Here is a 14,791-nt window from a genome sequence, read left to right as displayed (position 1 = left end):
AAGTTACATTTTGGTCTCATCTGACCAGAGTACATGCTCCCAGTAGTTCACTGGCTTGTCCAAATGTTGTTTGGCAAACCTTAAACAAGCTTCAACATGTCTTTTTTTCACTAACCCTAACCCTAACCCTTGCGGGCTGAGTGTGCACAGAGGCCATGGCGGTGGAGTGCATTGCCTACTGTCCTTTCTGTCACAGTTGTACCTGTGCTGCCTCCAAGTTTTTCTGGAGCTCTTTCCTAATGGTCCTTGGCTCTTTGGCTACTCTTCTAAGTATCCTTCTGACTCCCTGATCAGAAATCTTGCGAGGAGCTCCTGTGCGTGGCCGGTTGATGGTGGAGTGATGTTGCCTTCCACTTACAGATAATGCCATGGTGCTTACTGGAAGATTCAAAAGTTGTGAAATACGTCTGTAGCCAATTCCATTTTCATGTTTTGCAACAATCTGGTTGCGTAGGTCTTGAGACAGCTCTTTGCTTTTACCCATCATTAGATGTTTGTTGGGTGGCACCTTGGTAACAAAACAAAAAACTTTTATAGCCCATCAATATATTCTAACCCAGCTGACATTAATTAGCACAGATTGGAAGTAGAGTTGCCTCCTAATTAGTTATGGTTTTCAGCTGGTTCCTTGCCTTTCCTTGCTATGGTGTACTGCTTTATTTACATATGGACTTTAATGTTTAGATTTTTTGTCTGTTTGAGTTAATACCAAAGTCTGGTGCAAATTGGAAAATTTGGAAATACATGTACTAGACAAAATATTGATGTGTTCAATACTTATTTCCCCCATTGTATGCCAGTAAACATTCAAACACTCCCCCGGGAATTCAGACAGGCAGGCTGGCATCATGTCAAAACATAAATCTCCACAAATGGTCGTCTGATGTACCACCGCCCTCATCTGCCCTCATAGTGGAGGGGTGGGGGAGGTATCTGGAGGGTGGGGGGGTATCTGGTGGGAGGAGCCAGGGTCAGGCAGGTCACATGACCACAAACAGGTAGTCTCCTCAGGCTGTACAGACTCGTCTCATTCAGATTCTAGAGTTTATTAATTATTAACATTTGAATCAATACTTGGTTTCATTTAAGAGGTTTCCATCTGACTCCAATTATGAGTCTGGATTCAACACACACACACACACACACACACACACACACACACACAGACACACACACAAATGCGCACCCACACAAGCATGCACACACACACTCAATTGCACACACAGGTTCACGTGCACACACATTAGCCTAAATGCATTGCGTCATGTTAAACTCCATATATCAACCAATACTGAGCCCCCCCCCTCCCCCCCTCTCTGTCCTCTGACATTTTTATGACACATTTTACGTTTCTTTTCCTGCCATGTACCAGTGTCTTATTCCCCCCTTCTCCCCCCCTCACACACCCCCCCCCCCCTCCTCCTCCTCCTCCTCCTCAGCTGTCTGACCTCTGGGTTTTGAGTGTGTGTGTGTGTGTGTGTGTGTGTGTGTGTGTGTGTGTGTGTGTGTGTGTGTGTGTGTATTGGGGCGGGTCAGTTTGTCAGTGTCTCCCTCAGGGCCCTGCTCTGACATTTAACTCAATACCCAGAAGGATAGAGTTTCTCCTCCCTCTCTCTCCCTCTCTCTCCCATCTTTCTCTCTTGCCTTAATTTCTCCTCTGGGATCAATAAAGTACCTATCTATCTATCTATCTATCTATCAAATGCCCTCTCTCTCTCTCTCTCTCTCAAGGCGGTAGTGTCAGGGTGTCAGAAAACTCTGTGAAGATAAGGTGGGGCAACCCAGAGCCCCATACCCTCATGCTAAGGATTTCCATGTGCCGTCTTAACCCTTTAACCTCCCCCCCTCTTCCCTCCCTCCCTCCCTCCCTTCCTCCATCCGTCTTAAACCCTATCTGTCTTCCTGTTGTGTCCTGTATGTGTGATTGGAGCTCTGCAGCTGTGGAGTGGTCTTACACGGGGGGGGGGGGGGGGTGGAGTCTGTGGAGATCTGTGGAGATCTGTGAAGGTCAGGGAACTCTAAACTCAATAATTATCATCATCATCAAACAGGACAGTGACTTCAGGGAGGCTGGGGGAGGTAGAACACCAGGGGAGGCTGGGGGAGGTAGAACACCAGGGGAGGCTGGTGGAGATAGAACACCAGGGGAGGCTGGGGGAGGTAGAACACCAGGGGAGGCTGGGGGAGGTAGACCAGGGGAGTCTATAACAGACTGGTCTATGACAGACTGGTGTATGACAGACTGGTCTATAACAGACTGGTCTATGACAGACTGGTCTATAACAGACTGGTGTATAACAGACTGGTCTATAACAGACTGGTCTATGACAGACTGGTGTATGACAGACTGGTCTATGACAGACTGGTGTATGACAGACTGGTCTATGACAGACTGGTCTATAACAGACTGGTGTATGACAGACTGGTCTATGACAGACTGGTCTATAACAGACTGGTCTATGACAGACTGGTCTATGACAGACTGGTCTATAACAGACTGGTCTATAACAGACTGGTCTATGACAGACTGGTCTATAACAGACTGGTGTATGACAGACTGGTCTATGACAGACTGGTCTATGACAGACTGGTCTATAACAGACTGGTCTATAACAGACTGGTCTATGACAGACTGGTCTATAACAGACTGGTCTATGACAGACTGGTGTATGACAGACTGGTCTATAACAGACTGGTGTATGACAGACTGGTCTATAACAGACTGGTGTATGACAGACTGGTCTATAACAGACTGGTCTATAACAGACTGGTCTATGACAGACTGGTCTATAACAGACTGGTGTATGACAGACTGGTCTATGACAGACTGGTGTATAACAGACTGGTCTATGACAGACTGGTGTATGACAGACTGGTCTATGACAGACTGGTCTATAACAGACTGGTGTATAACAGACTGGTCTATGACAGACTGGTCTATGACAGACTGGTGTATAACAGACTGGTCTATGACAGACTGGTCTATGACAGACTGGTCTATAACAGACTGGTGTATGACAGACTGGTCTATGACAGACTGGTCTATAACAGACTGGTCTATGACAGACTGGTCTATAACAGACTGGTGTATGACAGACTGGTCTATGACAGACTGGTGTATAACAGACTGGCCTATGACAGACTGGTGTATGACAGACTGGTCTATGACAGACTGGTCTATAACAGACTGGTCTATGACAGACTGGTGTATAACAGACTGGTCTATGACAGACTGGTCTATAACAGACTGGTCTATGACAGACTGGTCTATAACAGACTGGTCTATGACAGACTGGTGTATAACAGACTGGTCTATAACAGACTGGTCTATGACAGACTGGTGTATAACAGACTGGTCTATGACAGACTGGTGTATGACAGACTGGTCTATGACAGACTGGTCTATAACAGACTGGTCTATGACAGACTGGTCTATGACAGACTGGTGTATGACAGACTGGTCTATAACAGACTGGTCTATGACAGACTGGTCTAGAACAGACTGGTCTATGACAGACTGGTGTATGACAGACTGGTCTATGACAGACTGGTGTATGACAGACTGGTGTATGACAGACTGGTCTATAACAGACTGGTCTATGACAGACTGGTCTATAACAGACTGGTGTATGACAGACTGGTCTATAACAGACTGGTCTATAACAGACTGGTCTATGACAGACTGGTCTATAACAGACTGGTGTATGACAGACTGGTCTATAACAGACTGGTCTATAACAGACTGGTCTATGACAGACTGGTCTATAACAGACTGGTCTATAACAGACTGGTCTATAACAGACTGGTCTATGACAGACTGGTGTATGACAGACTGGTGTATGACAGACTGGTCTATGACAGACTGGTCTATGACAGACTGGTCTATAACAGACTGGTCTATAACAGACTGGTCTGTGACAGACTGGTCTATGACAGACTGGTCTATAACAGACTGGTCTATAACAGACTGGTCTATGACAGACTGGTGTATGACAGACTGGTCTATGACAGACTGGTCTATAACAGACTGGTCTATAACAGACTGGTCTATGACAGACTGGTCTATAACAGACTGGTCTATGACAGACTGGTGTATGACAGACTGGTCTATAACAGACTGGTGTATGACAGACTGGTCTATAACAGACTGGTGTATGACAGACTGGTCTATAACAGACTGGTCTATAACAGACTGGTCTATGACAGACTGGTCTATAACAGACTGGTGTATGACAGACTGGTCTATGACAGACTGGTGTATAACAGACTGGTCTATGACAGACTGGTGTATGACAGACTGGTCTATGACAGACTGGTCTATAACAGACTGGTGTATAACAGACTGGTCTATGACAGACTGGTCTATGACAGACTGGTGTATAACAGACTGGTCTATGACAGACTGGTCTATGACAGACTGGTCTATAACAGACTGGTGTATGACAGACTGGTCTATGACAGACTGGTCTATAACAGACTGGTCTATGACAGACTGGTCTATAACAGACTGGTGTATGACAGACTGGTCTATGACAGACTGGTGTATAACAGACTGGCCTATGACAGACTGGTGTATGACAGACTGGTCTATGACAGACTGGTCTATAACAGACTGGTCTATGACAGACTGGTGTATAACAGACTGGTCTATGACAGACTGGTCTATAACAGACTGGTCTATGACAGACTGGTCTATAACAGACTGGTCTATGACAGACTGGTGTATAACAGACTGGTCTATAACAGACTGGTCTATGACAGACTGGTGTATAACAGACTGGTCTATGACAGACTGGTGTATGACAGACTGGTCTATGACAGACTGGTCTATAACAGACTGGTCTATGACAGACTGGTCTATGACAGACTGGTGTATGACAGACTGGTCTATAACAGACTGGTCTATGACAGACTGGTCTAGAACAGACTGGTCTATGACAGACTGGTGTATGACAGACTGGTCTATGACAGACTGGTGTATGACAGACTGGTGTATGACAGACTGGTCTATAACAGACTGGTCTATGACAGACTGGTCTATAACAGACTGGTGTATGACAGACTGGTCTATAACAGACTGGTCTATAACAGACTGGTCTATGACAGACTGGTCTATAACAGACTGGTGTATGACAGACTGGTCTATAACAGACTGGTCTATAACAGACTGGTCTATGACAGACTGGTCTATAACAGACTGGTCTATAACAGACTGGTCTATAACAGACTGGTCTATGACAGACTGGTGTATGACAGACTGGTGTATGACAGACTGGTCTATGACAGACTGGTCTATGACAGACTGGTCTATAACAGACTGGTCTATAACAGACTGGTCTGTGACAGACTGGTCTATGACAGACTGGTCTATAACAGACTGGTCTATAACAGACTGGTCTATGACAGACTGGTGTATGACAGACTGGTCTATGACAGACTGGTCTATAACAGACTGGTCTATAACAGACTGGTCTATGACAGACTGGTCTATAACAGACTGGTGTATGACAGACTGGTCTATAACAGACTGGTCTATAACAGACTGGTCTATGACAGACTGGTCTATAACAGACTGGTGTATAACAGACTGGTCTATAACAGACTGGTCTATGACAGACTGGTCTATAACAGACTGGTCTATAACAGACTGGTCTATGACAGACTGGTGTATGACAGACTGGTCTATGACAGACTGGTCTATAACAGACTGGTCTATGACAGACTGGTCTATAACAGACTGGTGTATGACAGACTGGTCTATAACAGACTGGTCTATGACAGACTGGTCTATAACAGACTGGTGTATAACAGACTGGTGTATGACAGACTGGTCTATGACAGACTGGTGTATGACAGACTGGTCTATAACAGACTGGTCTATGACAGACTGGTGTATGACAGACTGGTCTATGACAGACTGGTCTATAACAGACTGGTCTATGACAGACTGGTGTATGACAGACTGGTCTATGACAGACTGGTCTATAACAGACTGGTCTATGACAGACTGGTGTATGACAGACTGGTCTATGACAGACTGGTCTATAACAGACTGGTCTATAACAGACTGGTCTATGACAGACTGGTGTATGACAGACTGGTCTATAACAGACTGGTCTATGACAGACTGGTGTATGACAGACTGGTCTATAACAGACTGGTGTATGAGACTGGTCTATGACAGACTGGTCTATAACAGACTGGTCTATGACAGACTGGTGTATGACAGACTGGTCTATAACAGACTGGTGTATAACAGACTGGTCTATGACAGACTGGTCTATAACAGACTGGTCTATGACAGACTGGTCTATGACAGACTGGTCAGACTGGTCTATGACAGACTGGTCTATGACAGACTGGTCTATGACAGACTGGTCAGACTGGTCTATGACAGACTGGTGTATGACAGACTGGTCAGACTGGTGTATAACAGACTGGTCAGACTGGTGTATAACAGACTGGTGTATGACAGAGCTGTGATAAGAAAGATGTTTTCTGTGTGTAAGTAGATTATGAATGTGTGATAATAGGTAGCTGTGTGTAGCAGCTGTAGTGTGTCTGTGTGTGTCCGTGTGTGTGTATTAGTAAACTGCTTCTTACAGCGTTAGCTATAGTAATAATAGCAGTAGCAGCTGAGGTCCCTGTATGCAGCATTACCCTCTGGTTATATATAGTACAGGTGCCACACACACACACACACACACACACACACACACACACACACACACAGCTGTCAGACTAGTTACAGTAGTTCAGAAGGACTTTTGGTTCGGTCTGACTTCTAACCCACTATCTGACCAGTCTGACCAGTCTGTCATACACCAGTCTGACCATGTTAGGGATCCAGCTGTGTCTCGGGTAGTGTGCGTGTGTGTGTGTTGATTTTACATTTTAAACATTTATCAGATGCTTTTATCCAAAGCGACTTACAATCAGAGATTCCAGGGACAGTCTCCCTGGCTTAAGTAGCTTCCTCAAGGGCAATCCCAGGTGGGATTAGAACTACTGAACTAGTGGTGTACGAGGAGTGTGTGTGAGTGGTTAAACATGGCCGCCATCTTGTCTGTGTCAGTGGTTAGACAGGAGTGTAAGACTGGTGTTGTAATGATAGAGTAACTATCTGTGATCGCCAACGACATCGTTGTTAAAAGCAAAAGCGTTATGTTCCTCAGCGTTTTGGTATGTATTTTTTGCACATTTGAAATAAGATTTTGATGCAATAATTGCATATAGTGGCATAGTGCAAAAAGACATGATTGTATTGTAGACAGTGCATGGCATTACAGTATGAGGTATAGTACAGTGACATAATACAGTGAGTATAAATACTTGAATATAACAAGGGAGTATAAGACTTAGGTCTGGAAATATTTGGACAGTGACACATTTTCCATAATTTTTGCTCTGTACGCCACCACAATGGATTTGTAATGAAACAATCGAGATGCAATTGAAGTGCAGACTTTTCGCTTTAATTCAAGGGGTTGAACAAAAATGAAACGTTTAGGAATTGGAACCACTTTTATACAGGGTTAGGGTTAGGGTACAGTCCCCAATTTCAGGGTCTCAAATGTAATTGGACAAATGAACATAATCATGGATAAAATAGTAATTTTGTAATACTTTGTCGAGAATGACTGCCTGAAGTCTGGAACCCATTGAGATCACCAAATGCTGGGTTTCGTCCTTTGTGATGCTTTGCCAGGCCTTTACTGCAGCTGTCTTCAGCTGTTGTTTGTTCATGGGTCTTCCTGCCTTAAGTTTTGTCTTCAGCAAGTGGAATGCATTCTTGATCAGGTGATTGACTCGGCCATTGCAGAATATTCCACTTTTTGCCTTAAAAACCTCCTGAGTTGCTTTCGCAGTATGTTTTGGGTCATTGTCCATCTGTACTGTGAAGCGCCGTCGAATCAACTACCGGTAGGCTGAATTTGGCTGAATATGAGCCAACAGTATATCCTTAAACACTTCAGAATTCATCCGTCTGCTTCTATTTTCTGTCACATCATCAATAAACACAAATGGCCCTGTGGCATTAGAAGCCATGCATGCCCATGCCATCACACTGCCTCCACTGTGTTTTACACATGATGTGGTATGCTTCGGATCATGAGCCGTTCCAGGCCTTCTCCATACTTCTTCTTCCCATCATTCTGGTACAGGTTGATCTTAGTTTCATCTGTCGAAAGAATGCTTTTCCAGAACCGGGCTGGCTTTTTTAAACGTTTTTTGGGGCAAAGTCGAATCTGGTGTTCCTATTATTGAGACTTGTGAATGGTTTGCACGTTGTGGTGGAGAACCCTCTGGTTGAAGCCTGACTGAACCCTTGTCGAACCCTGACTGAACCCTTGCTGAACCCTCTTTATGTTAGACTTGGATAATGATATGCCTACCTCCTGGAGACTGTTCTTCACATGGCTGGATGTTGTGAAGGGGTTTTTCTTAGACACGTAAAGGATCCTGCGATCATCCACGTCTTCCATGGACGTCCAGACCTTTTTGTTTGTTTTTGCAGCGTAAGGATGGCCTGTTTCACTTGCATTGAGAGATCCTTTGACCGTATGTTGTGCAGTCACAGCAACAGTTTCCAAATGCAAATGCCACACTTTTGCCACTCAGACCTTTTACCTGCTTAACTGATGAAGAAATAACAAAGGACATGATATGTCCATGAAACAGCTGTTGAGTCTATTGTCCAATTACATTTGGACCCTTGAAAAAGAGGGGGCCACATATTAAAAAGCTGTAATTCCTATACCCTCCTCCAGTTTGGATGTGAATACCCTCAAATTAAAGCTGAGAATCTGCACTTTAAGCCCATATTATATAACTGTAACTTGAATGTACACTTTACTTGTTTTGGTAAACAGCTAAAATAACACAAATTCTGTTTGGGTCTTGAGGTATGGGGGGCTGGGGTGGGGGGCTAGGCTAATGTTGGGATTCTGAGTACAGCAGAGTGACAGCTGCAGGGAAAAAGCTGTTCCTGAGCCTGCTGGTGTGGGAACTCAGTCTCCTGTACCGCCTCTCGGATAGGAGGAGGGCAAACACCCGTTGCAGGGCCTTCCGGTCAGACAGAGCAGCTGCATAGCACTGTGATGCAGTTACAGATACTGTCATTAGAATCAAAGGCTGCTCCACCAAGTATTACATCAATTTCAGTTAACGTGTTCAATACTTCTTTCCCTTTTATTGCACATTACTTTTTTTTAGGGATTGGAGTGTTACAATTTCTTTAGCTGTGTAGTTTTATTGAGTTAATACCAATGTCTGGTTTGAATCTGTGAATATGTGAATAGCTGCAATGGAAATATGAATTAAACAATTGTTGATGTGTTGAATACTTATTTCCCCCACTGTACCCAATCTTGCTAGAAATCTGTTTAACAAAGTGTTACAAATTTACCCAGCAGCCTCAGCTACCCCTCGCCGCCCTGCCGGCATTTGGCTAAAAGGGCTCCAACCACACACACACACACACACACACACACACACACACACACACACACACACACACACACACACCCACCCATTGCTGAGGTGTTGGCAGGAGCTTGTGAAACCCAGAGCTGTTCTATGCCTGAAGAGAGACTTCATGTTCCAGAGAGTGTAACCACCCCCCCCCCCCCCCCCCCCGGGCCCCCACAGACCCCCCAGCTCTGGCAGGCCTAGCAGGAACCTGATCACTGAGTGGCATAGCTGAGGCTGGGACACACACACACACACACACACACACACACACACACACACACAGCTAATCACTACTACACACAGTAACACAAACCACAGCTACACACAATATAACACACACACACACACGCATGCACACACACACACACACACACCTAGTGAGCCAACAGACACACCTAGTGAGCCAACAGACAAGAGGAGATCTCAGAGGAGATGAACCCGCTGCTTCTCCTGCAGTCACTTAATGCCCCGTCATGGCCTACTTTCTAGACTGAAACCACCTGCAGTCTCTGTCCCTCTGTAACCTCCTGCAGTCTCTGTCCCTCTGAAACCTCCTGCAGTCTCTGTCCCTCTGAAACCTCCTGCATTCTCTGTCCCTCTGAAACCTCCTGCAGTCTCTGTCCCTCTGAAACCTCCTGCATTCTCTGTCCCTCTGGAACCTCCTGCAGTCTCTGTCCCTCTGAAACCTCCTCAAGTCTCTGTAACTCTGTAACCTCCTCAAGTCTCTGTCCTTATTCTTGTACAGACATACAGAATGTGTTCACCTCAGCTCTGAAAGGAAGTGTCTCCCAGGACAGGGAAGTACTTGTACCAGAGCAACACGGTGGAAAGGTCTTGAGGCTGGGGAAGAAGAGGGATGATAGACAGAACATCTTGAAAGACAAGTGTTGATGACAGGAAGATGAATGAAGGAAAACAGAGACTGTAAGAGGAAGAGAGAGAGAGAGAGAGAGAGAGAGAGAGAGAGAGAGAGAAAGACACCGACAGGGAGAAATGGGATCTTTTCTGATAAATATAGAATGAAGGTTGAGAAAGATCAGAGATTTTCCGCCCAGTAACTGAAGGATCAATATTCTTCTGAACTACTTTCATAGTTCAACCCCTAGCCCCTACTCCCAAACCCCTAGCCCCTACTCCCTAGACACTAGCCCCTAGACCCTACTCCCTAAACATTAGCCCCTGCTCCCTAGACACTAACCACTACTCCATAGACACTAGCCCCTAGACCCTACTCCCTAAACATTAGCCCCTGCTCCCTAGACACTAACCACTACTCCCTAGCCCCTACTCCCTAGACACTAGCCCCTACTCCCTACTCCCAAACCTCTAACCCCTACTCCCTAGACACTAGCCCCTAGCCCCTACTCCCTAAACATTAGCCCCTGCTCCCTAGACAATAACCACTACTCCATAGACACTACTCCCTAGACACTAACCCCCACTCCATAGACACTCTGTCAGGCCACAGTTAGAGCCTAATTCACTACAGAGCCAAGCTGAGGTGAGCCAAGCTGAGGTGAGCCAAGCTGAGCTATACAGGACTGGCCTGGTTACCATGGTTGCAGAGAATGACAATGTGATCTAGCGCTGCGTGTGCGTGGCGGAACTTCTCCTGGACTTTCTGTCGCCTCTTCCCCACTGGGGAAGCGTTCGTACTGCTTTTGATTGATTGATTGAAAACTTTATTAGAAGATTTGCAGAAGTAGGTACATGAAAGTACATATTACATACAAGGTCAACTAAAAGGATAAAAACCCAAGAAAGCCACTGGCTTATTTCAATTGGGGTCCTTGATTCTCAATTCATCGTTACATGTAAGACAGACAAAAAAAAAAACTAGTACTATCTACAAGATAATACAGACAAATAACTATTACTATCTACAAGATAAAAATACATCCATCATGGGAAGAACAATACAACAAAACATCAGGTATGTACAGCGGGTAGGACAGGTGGGGACATACACCACAGGTGGGGGCGGGGGACAAAACACAAAGTATGTACAGTGGGTAGTTCGGGTCTTTTAATCTGATTTTTGATTTAGAGGGTCCAGTTACGGATTGCAGCCTCCTGTAAATGTTTTTTGAGAGTGGTTTTGAAGGTGGGCAGTGTTTTGCACTCCTTTAAGATTATAGGAAGGGCGTTCCACATTTTTACTGCATAGTTTGCAAACGAGTTTAACCCCTTGTTTGTGGTGCAACGCGGTTGAACGTGGTTCGTGGAGCTTCCTCTGGTGTTGTATGTGTGGACGTTGTTCACTTTTTGGAAGTATGACTGCGGAGCTGCTACAGCCAGCCTTTTCTTTGTGCATTGAGTTTGCCTTCGATAATGGCCGTCATCAATAATATAATGTTTAATTTCACTTCATTATAAATGTGTTCTAGGTTCAGTCTCTGTTGTCATCCATTATTAATAAGCGGTTTGAAAAGTGAAGCGGTTGTAAGTAGAAAGCAGTCACGTAGGCCTATGTGTTTAATTGTGAAACTGCAAGAAAATAGAAGGTATTATCTATTTATTTTATCACTTAGTTTAGATTAGCGTACTTGTCTATTCGCATTTCCTAAATAATAGTAACATGGTTAATTCATTTATTGTTTTATTTTTTTGTATGCGTGTGCGTGTGTGTGTGTGTGAGCGAGAGAGCGATAAAAAGAGTAGTATTAGACAGATCATTCAGAGCATGACCATTTCCACAGGAATGTTATTGGTTTTAATATTTCGCATTCGTGCCAATGACATGTAATTTCATGTGACTTTGATTGCAACATAAGCAAGATGGAAATGTATCTGTGACATTGTTGCCGCAAGACAATACCGAACTGCCAGAGAGAGAGAGAGAGAGAGAGAGAGAGAGAGAGAGAGAGAGAGAGAGAGAGAGAGAGAGAGAGAGAGAGAGAGAGAGAGAGAGAGAGAGAGAGAGAGAGAGAGAGAGAGAGAGAGAGAGAGAGAGAGAGAGAGAGAGAGAGAGAGAGAGAGAGAGAGAGAGAGAGAGAGAGAGAGAGAGAGAGAGAGAGAGAGAGAGAGAGAGAGAGAGAGAGAGAGAGAGAGAGAGAGAAATCACTGGAAAAATACTGCCCTTCACCTTATGGTCTTTTAACTTATTAACATCATATAATTATAGTCAACGTGGAGTTTCTGCTTTAAAACAGATAGCGGAAGTGTTGATTCAGAAAATACATCGATATTTACAGATGTAGTCTAGTCATGTAGACATTGAAACGCGTAGAAAATAGGCGATCCTCAGACTCTCTAGTGAGCGAGCAGCAGCGTGTGGCTGCTCTAACCCGTTAACATGGGCGCCTACATGAAACTCACACGCTCTGCTGAGGTAATGTGAGGTTGACGCTTGTGTAACTGTAGGGAGTGAGTGTGTAACTTTGTGTAACTGTGTGTAGTGAATGTGTAACTGTAGGTAATGAGTGTGTAACTGTGTCTAGTGTGTAACTGTGTGTAGTGAGTGTGTAACTGTGAGTAGTGATTGTGTAACTGTGTGTAGTGATTGTGTAACTGTGTGTAACTGTGAGTAGTGAGTGTGTAACTGTGAGTAGTGAATGTGTAACTGTGTGTAATGATTGTGTAAGTGTGTGTAACTGTGAGTAGTGAGTGTGTAACTGTGAGTAGTGAGTGTGTAACTGTGAGTAGTGAATGTGTAAGTGTGTGTAGTGATTGTGTAAGTGTGTGTAGTGATTGTGTAAGTGTGTGTAATCACACTGATCTGCCAACTGCCACTGAAGCAGGAATGTCCTCAGCTGTTCCTCTCTGCTCCAACGCTCCGTCTTCACACTTCCATTGACAGGAAGCCTTACTGTCTTTGACCAATGAGCTTGACTACCTCTCCCTCGGGCCATACAACTGACAGCGCCCCCACGTGGACAACAGATAGACTACACCTACCAGCAGATTGACTGAGGCTGTTTATTGAAGCCACAAATCTTACAACGACTCCTCTTACGGTGTGGATGAACTTATTGAATAGAATGGGATCTAGTGGTGTATATATATATATATATATATATATATATATAATTATAATTATTTAAAATAAGAAAACAGTATTTGGTTTTCAGCTATTAGGAGGCCAAATCCGATGGCCAGTCAGACAAACAATTATGTAATGTTGTTGCCGATCAATGATCCGCGTTGTTATATAGAAGAAAATAACGAAATAGAAGTTGTCTTTTCAGTCTGCCTCCATCAAAGTGGACGAACGACGCAATGGCCTGAGGTGTCATATCCTGACAGATAAAACTACCTTATTGAATCTCCAGGTAGGTAATGTATTTCTCAAATCTATCACTTTTTCTGTCATTAATGAATGAATGAATGAATGAATGAATGGTCTTTATTGTCATTGCTATAGTACAGGTACCAAACAACGAAATTTAGGAGGGGTGGCTCCCCCGGTGCTAGGAAAGAAAAAAAACTAAAAAAACACAAGGGAAGGAGCTGGTTTACATAAATAAAGGCTATGTACACTATCCACTATACTATACTGTACAGATAGACGACTAGGGTTGTCATATTGCACATAGTGTTATTGCACATTCATTTGAAGTGTCGCAGTTTGCAGGCTAGAAATGTACACATTTGTGCCTCAGCACTACACCTGATTTTTTTTTCTTTTTTTTTTTCTTTACTTTACTTTATACTTTATATAGGGGCGGCTGTGGCTCAGGAGGTAGAGCCGGCGTCTAATGATCGCAAAGGTCAGCGGTTCGACCCCCGGCTCTTCCTGTCGAGGTGTCCTTGGGAAAGACACTGAACCCCAGCGGGCCGGCGCCTCCTTGCATGGTAGCTTGCCGCCATTGGTGTGTGTGTGTGAATGAGAGGCTATTGTAAAGCACCTTTGGAATAAGGCGCTATATATCCATTTTATTTTGCTGTTTTGGTAGTCTGTCCAATGTGACTAGCTCACTTGCCCCCCTCCACCAGCCCTAGTTTTGGCAAATGCATCATCTATGCCCATTGAACAGATTTATTCATTATCCTACGAAAACAAATATAACACTCATCTAGGGATTTACACAGCAAGTCAAATGAAGAACTACAAATCCCTGGAAGCAGATTCTTCACAAGTTCTTTACCAGTGGCCGGGTGGATGTGGTACTGCAGCACAAAACCCAGGTCAAGCCATCGTGGAGGGTCACCGATAAACCCCACAACCCTTGGGTTGCTGCTAGGAGGACTGGAGAGGTTAAGCAGTTCACTGTGATTGCATGGCAGGGTAAGCTGACCGCATAGCACTAACAGTATTAATCACAGCGCATTTACATTTTTGGCATTTAGCAGACACCTTTATCCAAAGCGACTTACA

This window comes from Nansenia antarctica (assembly GCF_963989245.1).
Source record: "Nansenia antarctica genome assembly, chromosome: 11".
Lineage (NCBI taxonomy): Eukaryota > Metazoa > Chordata > Actinopteri > Argentiniformes > Microstomatidae > Nansenia > Nansenia antarctica.
Note: the sequence above shows the minus strand (reverse complement) of the source record.